This window comes from Gorilla gorilla, chromosome 3 (genome assembly GCF_029281585.2).
Source record: "Gorilla gorilla gorilla isolate KB3781 chromosome 3, NHGRI_mGorGor1-v2.1_pri, whole genome shotgun sequence".
Classification (NCBI taxonomy): Eukaryota; Metazoa; Chordata; class Mammalia; order Primates; family Hominidae; genus Gorilla; species Gorilla gorilla.
In genome coordinates, this window is record NC_073227.2 from 159,418,669 (window position 1) to 159,430,847 (window position 12,179).

At 41.2% G+C, this 12,179-nt stretch overlaps 1 pseudogene; it reads right to left on the reverse strand.

The window, feature by feature from the left end:
• Positions 1-522: 522 nt before the first annotated feature.
• Positions 523-2,146, reverse strand: LOC129533064 (syncytin-1-like; annotated as a pseudogene).
• Between the last annotated feature and the right edge of the window lie 10,033 nt (positions 2,147-12,179).

Genomic DNA, 12,179 nt, shown 5'->3' on the forward strand with positions numbered 1-12,179 from the left:
GGGTTCCTCACTGAATCAGGAGCACAGCGAACACCCTGCTGGGTCTGGAGGGGTGGAAGTCAGTGGCAGGTCTGCGACGGTGGCAAACAGCAGTGGTGCATGGCAAGCAAAAGCTCAGTTCGAGCTGTAACAAACGGACTAGAAGAGTGTGCAGTTGCAGGATTTTAATAGAGTGAAAACAGAGCTCCTGTACAAAGGGAGGGGACCCAAAGCAGGTAACCATTGCTGGCTGTAATGCCTGGGTTTATATCCTGATCATTGTCCCTCCCCCTGTGCTCTCAGTTGATAGATGATTAGCTCCTTTTTTTGCCTAATTAGCATTTTAGTAAGCTCTCTTTACTACCTGATTGGTGGGGTGTGAGCTAAGTTGCAAGCCCTGTGTTTAAAGGTGGATGCAGTCACCTTCCCAGCTAGGCTTAGGGATTCTTAGTCAGACTAGGAAATCCAGCTAGTCCTGTCTCTCAGTCCCCCGTCTCAACAAGAAAACCCAAGTGCTGCCAGGGAGGTTAGCCGACGACCACTCTAACTGCTTCCTGCTAAATTGGGATGTAGTAGGGGTTGTGCAGTTGGGATTTCCTTGGGAGAAGTGACTTCGATGTCATTAACATTGGAGCATGGGCTAGCAGGCCAGTCCAGGGGTCCATGGTAGATCTTAGTCATGGACTGCATCTGGGGCTCCATTTGAAGAACACTTGTAGCTTTACAGCTTTGATTCTGGAAGAGACAAACTTAACAAAGAGATTAAAGATACAGGGTCCAAAGAGGAGTAACAACATTATAGCTGCTAGAGGTCCTAAGAAGGGGAGAATCCAGTGCATCCATTGGCAGAGGAGGCCCCAGAGTCTGGTGTTTTGAAGCTCCTCTGCTCTATGTTGTATTCGATCTTGAATTTCTTTAACTTTCTCAGTGATGATTCTGGATTGATTAACATAATAACATTCTTCCCCTAAAAATAAATAGGTTCCCCCTCTTTCAGCAGTGAGCAAGTCTAAAGCTCTTCGATTTTGAAGGACTACTGCTGCTAGGGAGTTAAGTTGATCTTGCAAGGTGACCAGTGAGTTGGCGAGCCAATCCATGTCACCATTTAGTTCTTGAGATAGTTTATAGTAGAACTGAGTAGAGGTTTTGATACCACCAGTGCCAGTACATAGTCCGTCTAGCACTCCTGCTCCAATAACAAAAGAAAGAATGGGTACTCTTTTGTTATGGGACTTAGGTATGACATAATTGTATAAATCTTGTTCAGTGTAGATGATCATGGGGGCGCTAAGAATGAGAGGAAGCACATAGATTCTGAAGAGCCATTCAAACAATGATAGGCTGAGGTACCACAGACAAAAAATATTCCTGAAGGTAGGCAGACTATTCGTGTGGGAGGAGTTATCCACCTGATGCATTGGGAGTTGGTTGTGTCTATAGTAGCGCTAAATTTTACACAGGTGAGGTTTGAGCTATGGGTTATCTCCAAATTGGAAACAAGAGGTCCTACTAAAACAGAAGTGGTATTTATTTCTGTGCTGAAGTTGTTCCATTGTTCAGGTACAGGGATTGAAATGTATGGCCTGAAGTGCAGGGGGAAGAACATCCAACAGTTAGTAGGGTTTTGGGCCAAGGCCTCATGGAGCCCAGTGAGGGTGGTATTAAATAGGCTTACCAGGCAAGTATGGGTACGGAGGGTTTCATGTAGTTTTGAGAGCTCTAGTCCTTTTTAGGGGCTAGGGGTTCTATGCACCCAGGTCAGTTGGGAGATTACTTCCTTTACATGTTTTTCTCTTGCCTGATCTTGAACTCCACCCCCATCAGACATACCAGTACGGGTCAAGTAAGTCCAACAGACAGTGGCTCCAAGTCCTCCAGGACAACTAGGATTAACCATTTTCCCTGTCCAATAATGAGTATTTGCATGCATGCAAAGAGTGGCAGAGTTATAGCAGTTGTGGGGCACATGGGTGTGGGTGGTGAAGCTGGGGTTTCACTTAGAAAAACTCCTAAATGATGGGGCATTAATATTTCTGGGAAGCCACATTCTCCATAGAAGCTTTTGGTAAGGGGAGCTACTGGTCATACAGTGGCATGGAGCAGGTTCAGTGAGAGTGAAAGGGTGTAAGAGAACAGTAAAGGGAAAAATATGACAAGGGAGGGCCATGGGGATTTACGATTTTCGTTACTTTCCTCACAGTTGTTGCTTGAAGAGGAGGCACAGACTCTCTAGAGGTTCCCAGCAATAGCTAGAGTTATCTCCTGGATTTTCAGGTTCCTTTGGCAGTATCCAGGGTTTGACTTGAGTGTGATGTATCCAAGACTCCACTCCAGCCCCTTTAACCATGGTTGGGGTAGATAAAATGATGGTAGGGTCCTTCCCAGGATGTATCTAGGGATGGGGAATTAGAGGGAAGGGACTTGACTAATATCATGTCACCAAGATGGAATAATTCCTTTCCCTCCTCTCGGGGACAGGTTCCTTGTAATGTTTTAAGAACTTGTTGATATTTGGCTAAGGAAGTGATGTCTGCAACTAAGTTGGCTGTCTCTCAGTCAAGCACAAGGTCATTGGTTAGGAAGGGCCATCCATACAGCATTTCGTATGAGCTAAGTCCTCCTTTTTGGGGACAGTTTCAGATTCTTAGTAAGGCTATAGGCAACAGAGCAGGCCACGTGAGGTGGGTTTCCTGGGTTAGCTTTTTTGGATGTCATTTGAGTTTTTCATTCATTTTCTCAACTTTCCCTAAGGATTGTGGCCTCCAGGCACAGTGTAAGTGATATTGTATGCCTAATGCCTGGGATACTCCCTGGGTTACTGTCGCCTTGAAAGCGGGGCCATTGTCACTCTGTAAGCCTCGGGAAGTCCGAATCTGGGAATTATTTCATGAACTAGTATCTTTATTATCTCTTGGGCCTTTTCTGTCCTGCAGTGGAAGGCCTCTCCCCAACCAGTAAAAGTATCTAGCCGAACTAGTAGATACTGAAATCCTGAGATTTGGGCATGTGGGTAAAATCCAGTTGCCAGTCTTCTCCTGGGTAATGGCCTGTTCTTTGTTCTCCTGAAGGAGCTTGGTGATAAGGCAGGGGATTATTTCTTTGGCACACTTCACAGGCCCTGACTATCTGCTTGATAGTTTTGAAAAGGCCTGGTCCAGTAAATAATGATTTGGCCATCTGATGTGTGCTATCACTGCCTAAGTGAAAGGTTTGGTGAAGGGTTTTAAGTAATTTCTATTGGTTAGCTGCAGGCAAAAGTATTTGTCCTTCTTCAGTGGCTAGCCATCCTGAGGAGAGGAAACTATGTCCTTGTGAGGTTCCCCATTCTATGTCTCCTGCGGAGTACTGGGGCTTGGTTTCCCAGAGGGGATTACCCCATACTAGGGGTCCTTCTATAAGGATTTCTAATGGAGTGTCCTGCCTTGTGGCTCTTTTGGCTTCAATATCCACTTGGCGGTTCCCTTCTATTTCCCTTTCCTTTCCGATGACCCCAACAGTGTGAGACTGCCACCTCTTTAGGTTTCTCTACAGCCAATAATAATCTCCTAATGGCTTCCTGATGTTTGATAGGTGTTCCCTCAGAAGTTAGGAATTCCCTTTCTCTCCATATTGCTGCATGGGCATGGAGGACTAGGTAAGCATACTTAGATTCTGTATGTATATTTACCATTTTTCCGTCCCCTAATTCTAGTGCCTGAGTGAGGGCTATTACTTCTGCCAGCTGAGCGCTAGTTCCTGGAGTGAGGGGATTACTTTCAAGTATTCCATTATCACTGGCCACTGCATACACCACTTTTCAAGTGCTTTTTCTGCAAAGGAGCTTCCATTAGTATACAAGTTGAGGTCAGGATCAGCCAAGGGAACCTCTAGAAGTTCCCCTCGAGCAGCGTAGCTTTGAGCAATTACTTGTTGACAGTTATGTTCTATCTTTTCTTCATTGACTGGAAAAAAAGGTGGCTGGGTTAAGAGTTGCACAAGTGTGCAGTCACAGCACTGGCCCTTCAAATAATACAGCCTGATATTTAAGCAAACAGTTGTCTGACAGCCATAAGTCTCCTTTAGCAGTGAGTATGCCGTTCACATCATGAGATGTCCACACAATAAAATCTCTTCCCTGTATTATTTTAGCTGTTTCAGATACTAAGACTGCTACTGCTGCCACAACCCATAAATAATGAGGCCAACTCTTTGCCACCACATCAATTTCCTTACTCACGTATGCCACGGGTTGCAAGCTCGTCCCTTGAACCTGTGTAAGGACTCCTAGAGCTCTTCCTGTTTTTTCTGTGACATATAAAGAAAAGTCTTGCTCCATTGGCAAGCTTAACAATGGGGCTTGGGTTAGGGCCTCCTTTATGGCCTGGAAAGCTGCTTCTGCTTCAGGTGTCCATCTTACTAAATGGGTATTGGCTTTCTGAGTTTCCTTAATTAATGTATATAATGGCCTGGCTATTTCACCATACCTGGGAATCCATATTCAGCAGGAGGCTGTTATGCCAAGGAACCCTCTTAGTTGCTTTAGGGTTTTGGGATGAGGATAAGCCAGTATAGGCTAGATACATTCCTCACTGAGGGCCCTGGTGCCTTTGGATAACTTTAGCCCTAAGTATTTAACCTGCTGTGAGCAGAGCTGAGCCTTTGGTTTGGAAACCTTGTAGCCACAGGTGGTGAGGAAATTTAAGAGAGCTTCGGTGGCTTGATGGCACAAGGTTTCTGAATGGGCAGCTAAAAGTAAGTCATCCATGTACCGAAGGACAAGAGTGTCCAGGTATGAGAACTGGCTCAAGTCTTGGGCTAATGCCTGGCCAAATAGATGGGGACTATTCTTGAACCCTTGGGGTAAAACAGTCCAGGTAAGTTGAGACATTGGGTTCGAAGGATCTTCAAAGGCAAACAAGAATTGAGAGTCAGGATGTACAGGGATGCAGAAAAAGGCATCCATAAGGTCCAGGACTGTAAACCACTCTGCTTCCTCTGGTATTTGGGAAAGCAGAGTATAAGGGTTAGCTCTCTTTACTACCTGATTGGTGGGATGTGAGCTAAGTTGCAAGCAGCCCAGTGTTTAAAGGCTGATGCGGTCACCCTCCCAGCTAGGCTTAGGGATTCTTAGTCGGCCTAGGAAATCCAGCTAGTCCTGTCTCTCAATATCACCATTGTAAAGCCTAAAATTGGTGCCTGAGATATTTTCCACACCCTGTACTCGATGAATTAGCTGGCACCACCCAGATCAATAGACTGGCTCATCTGGTCGTTTGGCCGTTACCCAGGAACTGACTCAGTGCAAGAAGGCAGCTTTGACTCCCTATGATTTCATCTCTGACCCGACTAATCAGCACTCCCCACTTTCTGACCCCTTACCTACCAAATTATCCTTAAAAACCCTGATCCCTGTGTTTTCCAGGAGTCTGATTTGAGTAATAGTAAAACTCCAGTCTCCCATACAGCCAGTTCTACATGAATTAAACTCTTTCTCTATTGCAATTCGTCTGTCTTGATAAATCTGTCTAGGCAGCAGGCAAGAAGAACCCACTGGGCGATCACAATTTTAAGTCAACCATATCAATAATCATATTAAATGTAAATGGTTTAAACACCCCAATTAAAAGGCAGAAATGGTCACATTGCATTTTTAAAAATGCAAAACCCAATTATATGATTGTTATAAGAAACCCACTTTAAAAATAAGAACAAAGATAAGTTAAAATAATTGAAAAGTATGTACAAAACTACACTAGTCAAATATCATTAATAGGCCAACTGAAACTTCATCAAAGAAGCCTTTGTTATTTGTATGTATGAAAGCCTGATAACCTAGATGCTTCTTTTTTTAAGTTCTAGAACTACCTTTTAAGATGGTAGTTACACTGTCTTGCACACTGTTTCCCCTGGTGGGGTGGTTAGAGAATGGAAGTTGAAACTGGGAGATGAAAATGTCTCTCTTTATATTTTATTTCTTTTCTTTCTGTTCTTTTTTCTGTTGACTGAACAGTAAAAGAAAACAGCAACATAATCTTGAGCTCCTTTTGCTTGGTGCACCAGCCACATTATTGATCTTGTATCATAGTTTATATAAAGCAATGTTAGCTTCAGTGACTCCCAGGTTTCCTCCAAATGAATGGCTATTATGTATGAAGACCAATGCCTACAAGGTAAATTTAAGAGAAAATAATGTTTTAAGTTCATTCTGTTTTCTTTTCTGCTCCGTTTCTCTCATAAATAAATAATAGCTAACTCAATTAGATTGTTTCATTATGCTAGATTATTGAATATTACTTAGTTTACTCAAAGATTTTTGTCAAATTATGTTTTGAGGAAAGTTGGTTCTGTGCATGGATGAAGTGTCACTAAAAAAAGCTAAATGAGTACATATTCAAAAGCAGGACCTATGTTTCATTTAGCTACAGTTTATTTTCTTCCTATTTTGTGATTGAAGATTTATCATTTTTTCTAAAATTGGATAAGTAGGGAGTGAGGGCAAAGGTAAGAAATGAAATAGCAGAAGAAACTAGATGTGTTCTGGGTTAGAGCAAAGCTGGAGTGGAGGTATGAGATCCCTATGTGTATGAATTTGTTTGAAGAGAAGTGGAGGTAGGACAAGGGAATGAATTCTAGAATCTTAACTTCAGATGCAAGCAACAAGAAATGGCAAAGGGAGAATGATTTGTCCATTACGTGAATTCATATTACTACTAGTTCTGGCCACTGCAACCAGACAACAGAGCATGTTAAATTTGAGGGAAGGATTTGGAGGTAAAGTGCAAGAGGTGAATACATTTGAAAAGAAGATTAGACCACTGAACTGCAGCTCCCAAATTAACCCCAAGAACATCAAAAGCATAATCTCTCTGGCACCCAGCATAGGCTAAAGAGCTTTAGTTTCTTTCTAGAACCAATTGGATTTGACCCAGCAATTTACCCATTTGACTCACAAGCTGAGAATAATATACTGCACAGGTAGCTCTCCTTTGTGAGCATTCAGACCAGCAGACTAAGAGAAGGAATACCAATAACAAGGGTACATTTTTTAAAAAAAGTTTAAAATAAACTTTTTATAAAATCTCCTTTGAAAACTCCAGATGCATTACTAACATTATCCAGCACAGCTAACTCATATTTGCTATTCAAGGGCAACTTGTCAATTCTCAAAATAATTAGACAACAGTCAACACACAGGCCCTGTATTAGCAGAACAAAACATCATTGAATTATCTGAACACTTAAGACTAACATTTTGCAGCATCACAGAACTGATCTGTGTGTGAGTTGGGGAGGAGTGTTCATGATGAGAAGAAATTTTTCATTGTTTGAAATTCCACTGAATACGAGATTGCCATATTATTCTTATTCTCTGGTTGAAAATACATAGGAAGCCTAGATGATAGGAGGCCAGTGTATCATATGAATCTGAGAAGATCTATATTCTTCCACTAACAAAATGTCAGCTTTGAATAAAAACAGAACTAACTCTCATGTCTTCATTTTGATCTACAATGCTATATAATCTGCCATGTGGCAGGTCTCGATCCAGCATTGGAGCTAAAGGAAGTTAAGAATTATTGAAACATCCTGGCTCAAGCATTGCCTGTGGATGATCACAGGTGAGTAAGGGAAAAAGCCCATCCAGTTGTCAAACGAAACTAATTATCTGTTCTCTGGGTTTCTTAATTTTTTTAATTGTATTTGATTCTAATTTCTTACTATGATTCTGAAAGACTCGAATTATTGCCCCCTTTCCACAAATACATGCAAATACTGTCTACCTAGCTGTCAATACTTTGGTCTTGTACGGGCCTCTTGGAAAGAAACCTGCTTAAACCTGAACATTCCTCCACCTTCTTCAATAAACACCATTCAGCTCCTCAAGAATTGAAAAGAATGTATGAGACAGTTTAGGACATTCAATTCCAAATTAAATTCATGCCTTCTCTAGTTATCAAAACAAACCATTTGAAACTTTTAAAATTAAGACTGTTTTCTTCCCAAGACATATTTCTTACAGCTCAGGTATTTTGTAAAATCCATCATTCCTGCCAACAATGTATTCACTTAAGGGGTATTCTGCACATGATCCAGAGAGAGATCAAATGTGCCATGGAATTGGTAAATACTAATATTTGCTAAGTTGAAGGAACACCCAGAAGGCTGAAAAGTCAAGCCAAAGAGACATAAAAAATTAATCCTCCATTGTCCTCTTGACAATTACCACAGTAGGAATCCTGTCTAAGTTTGCTTTTCCTAAATTCCATATTTCATGCCTCTCAATTTTCGTATCTATTATGGAACTCTGATACGAGGAAACATATACATTAAACTCAAGGTAAATGAAAAAAAATTTTGAATCTTACTGTTGGTTGCATTAAAACTAAGAATATGATTTTCTGATTATGCAGTGTTTACATTTACACCAGTCTGGGTAGAAATCTTCAAGGATAATCATGTTCAATTCATTAAATTAGGGGTGCTTAAAAGGCAGGAGTGGGAAGGTAAAAGTAGGATGTTCCATAGTTTAGATATGAGAAGAGATACCAGGGTGAGAAAGCACAGTAAAGAGAAAAGCAGTTTAGTAGGATAATAGCTATAGTTTTTTGAGCATGCATTGACAACTTTATTTCCATCATCTCTAAGCCTTATATCAACCCACAAGGCAAATATCATAATCCTCATTTTATAAATGAAAAACAGAGGCTCAGGTAATTTAAATAAGGACCAAAGTCAAATACTTGTGCCATCATCATATTTAAACAAGAGCCTACGTAATAGCCCAAGTTTGCTTCAATAAGTCAAGAGGAAGGAGCTCTGAAGGCCTCAAGTGACATTTATAGAGATTAGCTAGATAAAGGAAAGCCATTGGAGGTTTTAATGAAGGAGTGCTAACACAGGATCTGTGTTTGCATAAGAGTCCTCTGGTAGTGAAAAGTGACTGAAAGGAAGCGAAGTTACAAAAATCTCTCCAAGAGCAGGAAGTTAGGAGGGCCTAGGTAGGGCCATGAGCACATATATGACAAGGCAAGGGCAGATGTGGTGTAAGACAGACACGGATGGAGGCAACAGAGCTTGGAAATGCATTCATCAGAAATTGTCTTTGCAGATCTGGCTCCTACCTCCCACCACTTGTGGCTGAGATATGTCGGATCCTTCTCTCAGCCTAATGTAGATCTGCAAACTAAGGCAGATTCCTCAACATTCCTTCAGAATAACAATAGCAGCTGTTACTTAAGTGGTTACTCTCTGTTACAGCTGTGATACAGTAAATGTATTATATAAGTTAATCTTCATAGCTAGAGATAAGTATAGTTATCAACCCATTTAATGATAAAGAAACTGAGGCTCCCAGTTAAATCGTTGGCTCCAGCTCTGTACTATATCAAAACCTGTGTGTTAATCACTGAGCTGTGCTACCTCTCCTGAAATTGATCCAGATTAATTCCTTCCCTCCTTCCTTTTTCCTTCCTTCTTTTTCTCATTTTGAGCACCTCGTACTCAGCCCCAATATTTGTCAAATGCAAGAATGTATCTTTAACCCATGTGATGTGAAGAATTATAGGGAAAAAACAAATAGTTATTCTGGATGATCCAAACACATGCAGTTTTATGCCATGAACACATTCTCCCAAAGTAATACTTTTTTAAGATTATGAGGTGAAATAAGTGGTGAGATATGTACAGAAAAATCATATGAGGGCACCACCTTTTTACCAAGCTGGTAGGTTGTGGCTTGGCTCACAGCCTTTGTCTCATTTGATGTTATTGTCTGAGCATTGTTGATAGATCTTGGATGGTAAATCTGTTGAGAGCAGGAAGGAAGGAGAAAAAGAAAGAGAAAAAAGCATGGTCCTTTTTCCCAAGACATTCACAATGGCCTCAAGAAGAAAGATAGGGAGACATGATGAGGATGCAATATGAGATGGGTGATAGCCAAGGCAGCATACAGTACTGACAGAGCTCAATGGAAGGCATGGAACTCAGGATCACCTACATCACTGAGTTTGACAGTGACCTTCTCAGAATGTGACACACAGAGCAAATGCAACATTCCAACATGGTGGGCAAGAGTCCCTTGAAATGGACAACTCTGTAGCCTATATTTTCTTATCTGTTGTAACTGAGCTTTGAAGTTTTAACAGGCGTTGAGCAGGCAGAAATGGCCAGGTGAGGGGCAGGATTTCTAGTGAAGAAACAGTATGGGCAAAGCTCCAGCTAATCTCAGCATCCTTGCTCTGCACCGAAGTTTAGCTTGAGGGAAGTTTACCTCCAGTGCCACCATCTCTTCAGCTCTCATGCACTCTCAACTCTCTGAGGATACTTATGCCCTGAGCACACCAATCAATCTGTTCTCAGTGCAGCTCCAATGACCTCTAAGTTGTGAAATTCTATGGCATATTTCTATCCTTGTATTTCTTGTATTTCTAGCACATTCTGTCTTGAAATATGCTTCCCTTTTCTTTGGCTACCCCTTAGTCACCTTTGCAGAGACTCCTATTGCTACTTTGTGTGTATCATGTCAATGTTGGTGTTCCTAATACCTCTATCCATACCCCTTCTTCCCTGGCTTCCAGATGCCATCCCAAGCTGACCTACACAGAACTGCCTCCAAACTTGGAGCTGCATCGCAGGCCTCTCCTAAAGTTCCAGACTTATATATCCAATTGCCTGTTGGCCATCGCTGGAGATCTTCTTGAGAAACCTCAAAGTAAACATGTTCCTCAAACCTGCTGCTCCTCTTAAATTTCCTGTCTCGTCACATTGTTATCCACCAAGTCACACTGGTTAAAATTCTGGGAATCAGACGAGACTCCTTCTTCTTCTCTCCACCCCAAAGTTCTGTGGATGCTAATTCCTTCATAACTCTAAAATAGGTATCTACCTTTCCATCTTTACTGCCACCCCTGAGATCAGGCCCTTATAACTTTTCATCTGGACAAACGCTCCAGTCATTTCCTGGTCACTTTGATTCATCATTTCCAATCTGTCATCCAAATAGAAGCCAGAATGATTGGTCTAAATTACATTATTCATCATGTCAACTGCTGAAAACCCTTTATTGCCTCTCCAAGCTCTCAGGATGAAGTCACACTCCTTAGTTTGTCCAGTAGTGACTGCAGTCTACTTCTAGCCTTAGCTCATGCCATTCTCACATGCAACCCACACCCCAGCAACACCAAACTACTTCCTACTCCCAATTGCACCAACTGGATCTTTTTTGCCACTGTGTTTTCCCTTATGTTTTTCCCTCCACATGGAGACCATTTCTCTCCTGTCTCCACCTGGTTCATTACTACAGGCTGTCAATAATGTACCCAAAGGTTAAACTCTTCCCCATGCTGTCCTCTCCCAGTGGGCCTGTGTACGCCTGCTTGTCGGCCTCCCTGAACAGTCTCCTTTGTTAGCCAACAGACAAAATGCATTATTAATTAATGCCTAGCACAGTCACTAGCACTTACCAGCACTCCATAAATGCTTGCTGAGATAATGAATGAATAAATACACTGCTCTTCATGGATACGGCTTGCAGAATCTTGCTTTCCCTTGCTTGTAGCCCACTGGAATGTATGTAATCTTTGTATAAAAATGTGCTGAGAACTAACCATAATATTTTAAAGATAGTCCAACCAGTGGCATTAGCTGACCCTTTGTGGGTCAATATTTAGAAGCCAAAAAGGCTGATGTACATTTAACTTTATGCCAGGTTTTCTTTGATTTGGTTTGGGGGATTTTTTTTTGTTTGTTTGGGGGATTTTGTTGTAATGACATTATATATAGCAATTTTTTCACTCTTCTATTCATTTGCCTTTTTTCTAAGTTCAATACATTCATTTTGCTTCATGAGTAAATCTTATTATTTTAATTCCATAGTTCTATTTTTACACCATTTTGAATTCTGAATCTGTCATTCAGTATGTTATTACTAATCTCGGTTTAAGACATTTGCTTATTAGGTAAGTGATATAGATCTCCCTCCCCAAGTTGTGAAGAAAAGAATAAAAAACTTGGAACAGAAACTTGAAACCTGCCACTAAATCACTGCCTCTAGATTAACTAATTTACTAATCCTCATTCTCGTTGTAAAATTATTTAATTAGAGGTTACAGCCTACTCTCAGTATTCTTGATGAGGCATCCTGAAAAACTCTACAACATGATTTGCCTGTATCATTTAACTTTTATCTGAGTCTATTAATGCCATCAAATGGCATTTGAGGT